The sequence below is a fragment of the Puntigrus tetrazona genome, unplaced genomic scaffold (assembly GCF_018831695.1).
Source record: "Puntigrus tetrazona isolate hp1 unplaced genomic scaffold, ASM1883169v1 S000000904, whole genome shotgun sequence".
In the NCBI taxonomy this organism is placed as follows: domain Eukaryota; kingdom Metazoa; phylum Chordata; class Actinopteri; order Cypriniformes; family Cyprinidae; genus Puntigrus; species Puntigrus tetrazona.
This window is the reverse complement of record NW_025048504.1, coordinates 86,778-90,341: the sequence shown is the minus strand read 5'-3', so window position 1 is coordinate 90,341 and position 3,564 is coordinate 86,778. Positions and strand designations below refer to the sequence as shown.

Here is a 3,564-nt window from a genome sequence, read left to right as displayed (position 1 = left end):
GGTTCTGTCAACACTGCACTGGCTCCCTATCAAACATCGGAGAGATTTTAAAATCTTATTAATTACCTATAAAGCCCTGAATGGTTTAGCTCCTCAATACTTGAGCGAGCTCTTATCACATTATAGTCCTGCACGTCCGCTGCATTCTCAAAACTCTGGTCATTTGATAATACCTAAAATATCAAAATCAACTGCGGGCGGCAGATTATTTTCCTATCTAGCACCTAAACTCTGGAACAATCTTCCTAACTCTGTTCGGGAAGCAGACACACTCTGCCAGTTTAAATCTAGATTAAAGACACATCTTTTTAACATTAAAAAACTCTTTCTTTTCTTTCTCCTCTGTTGGTGCATGTACATTCACTAAAATCAGTTCACGTCCTTCACAATTTACTTCAACCACCATACATTTCCCCATCTTATCTTTATACACTACATTGCTTGAATCAAAAACATTTTTTCTCATTAAAAATGCCACTCCTCTTCCAAGCCTTCCATCTCCATTGTTATATAAAATATCTCCATCCCATTTCTTTTCATAGTCCACCATCACACTCTCTTTCCAATTTGTTTCTTGCAAAACGATAACATCTTCTCCTTTACATTTTTCTTTTACTCTTTCAAATTTTCCCATGTCCATCAGTCCCCTTGCATTAAAAGTAACACAACTTAAAACCATTAAAAAAAAGGAAAATAAATACTTAAAAACCATTATTCTCCATCTTCTCCCTCCAGCCCTCTTAACGCTTCATACCTGTTTACACTTGTCATAATTGTTTTCCTTGCATTTTCCACGTTTGGTTTTACCTTTATTGTTCTCCTTCTTATTTGTCCTCTCTCCCCTCTGTTTTTTCCCATACTGTTTGTCCTTGTTTCTTCTTCACTGTCCATTTCTTTGCTTTGAAACTCTGTTCCTTGTCCATCGCTCTCCACATCATCTAGAAAAGTTTTAAAACTGTCCGATATTTCCATTTCCGTCCCCTGAATGTCCTATTCTGTTGTCTGTTCCTTGTCCTTATCATTCTCTTTTTCTCCTTCACGTTCCTCTCTGTTGTCTGAGTAGAGAAGGAAACACAACAAAAATACTTCAAATTAAGGTACATTAAAGATAAGAGCTTTGGATAAGTAGTTAAAAACAGCCAAACGCTGTTTAAAGATCAGCTACTTTAAAGGCAAATTAATTAAATATGCAGTAAGGGAAAGCAAAGAGCTGTTCAAACTTTGGCCACTCTAAGGGCCAGTGTATTAGATAAGTAGTGAAGAAAACCAAAACACTTACAGCACCTGGTATTCCTAGGCAGTCTCCCAAACAAGTACTAACCAGGCCCAACTCTGCTTAGCTTCTGAGATCAGACGAGATCAGTCACAAATAGGGTGGTACAGCTGTAAGCTAAAGCTGCAGCAAAAAGGCCCCATACTAGATAAGTAATGAAGGAAACACAAAAAAAAAAACTTCAAAAAAAGGTAAATTAAAGATAAGAGCATTAGATAAGTAGTTAAAACAGCCAAACGCTGTTTAAAGATCAGCTTCTTTCAAGGCAATTGAATTAAATATGCAGTAAGGGAAAGCAAAGAGCTGTTCAAAGTTTGCCACACTAAGGGCCAGTGTATTAGATAAGTAATGAAGAAAACCAAAGCACTTACAACACCTGGTATTCCTAGGCAGTCTCCCATCCATGTACTAACCAGGCCCAACTCTGCTTAGTTTCGGAGATCAGACATGAACAGGGTGGCATGACCGTAAGCAAGAGCTGCAGCAAAAAGGCCCCTATTTTAAGGTGAGGCACACTACATGCCATCATACTAGATAAGTATTGAAGGAAACACAAAAAAAAATAACTTCAAAATAACGTACATTAAGTATAAGAGCATTAGATAAGAAGTTAAAAACAGCTAAACGCTGTTTAAAGTTCAGCTACTTTAAAGGCAATCGAAATAAATAAGCAGTAAGGTGACTGTAGCTGGAGAGGAAAGTGTAGTATTGTAGGATAATGGAGTTTGATTTTACTGAATTTACTCTTTGTCCTACAATTGAAGCCTTTAATCGCTGTAAGAAAAAAGATCTCATTTTGGTGGCAGAATTATTTCATATAGAGATTTAAAAAAGATGTTACAAAACAAGTGCTTAAGGATGACCTGTTTGTGAAATTGATAGATGCAGGTATTTTGCCTGAAGAAACAGAGGGAGCCACTGAGGTTCAGTCTGAAGTGGTAGCTAAAGTAGATCTTAGTTCTGTTATGTCTCATGATCCTAACATTGCCTTAAAATTAAAGGAGATTAAGAAACAGGAATGTGAGGCAGAAATGATTAGACTTCGTGTGGTAGAGACCCAAGCAGACAGAGATATCCAGATACGTAAACTGGATCTTGAGTCAAAGCGATTAGCTCAAAAGCCAGTTCCAGCTAGGCCTCCTTCAGTATTATCACCCATAACTTCTTCTGGTAGTACTGATACGCAGGATTTTTCTCGCTTGCCTTCCACTGACAGTTTTAATGTTAGTAAGTATATAAGACTTGTACCTCCATTCAGAGAGACAGAGGTTGATTCTTATTTTGTGGCATTTGAACGTGTCGTTGGTAAGTTAAGGTGGCCAAAGGATATGTGGGCTCTGTTACTCCAGTGTAGTCTTACAGGGAAGGCACAGGAAGTTTGCTCTGCTCTCCCTATAGAAAGCTCTCTAGACTATGACATTGTTAAATCTGCATTCTTACGAGCATATGAACTTGTCCCTGAGGCCTATATGCAGAAATTCCGCACTCACTCGAAAACAGTCAACCAAACGTATGTTGAATTTGTGAGAAAGAAAAGAGTCTTTTTTGAAAAGTCTAGCAAGGTTACTTCCCTGGAGGATTTACAGGAACTAACCTTGCTAGAGGACTTCAAAAATTGTGTTCCTACTAAGACTGTTGTTCATCTAAATGAACAAAAAGTGACATCATTGGCTAGTGCTTCAGTTTTGGCAGATAAGTTTGTGCTAACACACAGAAATGTCTTCTCAGTACACCCCTCTGCCAAACCTCCATTGATAAATGTGGAAAGCTTTGTTACCCCACCTGCCGTGCACCCATCTAAAAGTGAGACGCCTTCTAAATTTGGTCGTAGGTCTGTAAACAGTAGCGAAAAACGAGTTTGTTTTTTTCTGTCTTGATCCAAACCATCTGATTGGAGACTGTAAGGCTTGGAAAAAGAAAAGACTAGCTTCTAGGCCCAAAAATATAGCACTGGTACAGACCATGTGTAAAATGAGCTCTCTGAGTGGGGAGAGTTATCAACCTTTTTTGTTTGAAGGCGCAGTTAATCTATCTTCTGATTCGAATTTTAAATTCGTAAAGATCTTGAGTGACATGGGTGCAGTCCAGTCTTTTATATCTGCGACTGTTTTGTCTTTTTCGGCTGACTCATTTACCGGTAACAATGTTTTAATTTGCGGTATTGATATGCATTGTGTGAATGTACCGCTTCACACTGTGTATCTAAAATCTGACATTGTGGTCGGGCCAGTCAGCCTAGCTGTGCGCCCAGAGTTACCTGTTGAGGGGGTTGATTTGATTTTAGGGAATGA

General features: G+C 38.5%; 1 pseudogene; it reads right to left on the bottom strand.

Moving 5' to 3' along the window:
* Positions 1-1,272: 1,272 nt before the first annotated feature.
* LOC122335858 lies at positions 1,273-1,391 on the bottom strand (annotated as a pseudogene).
* Positions 1,392-3,564: the final 2,173 nt, after the last annotated feature.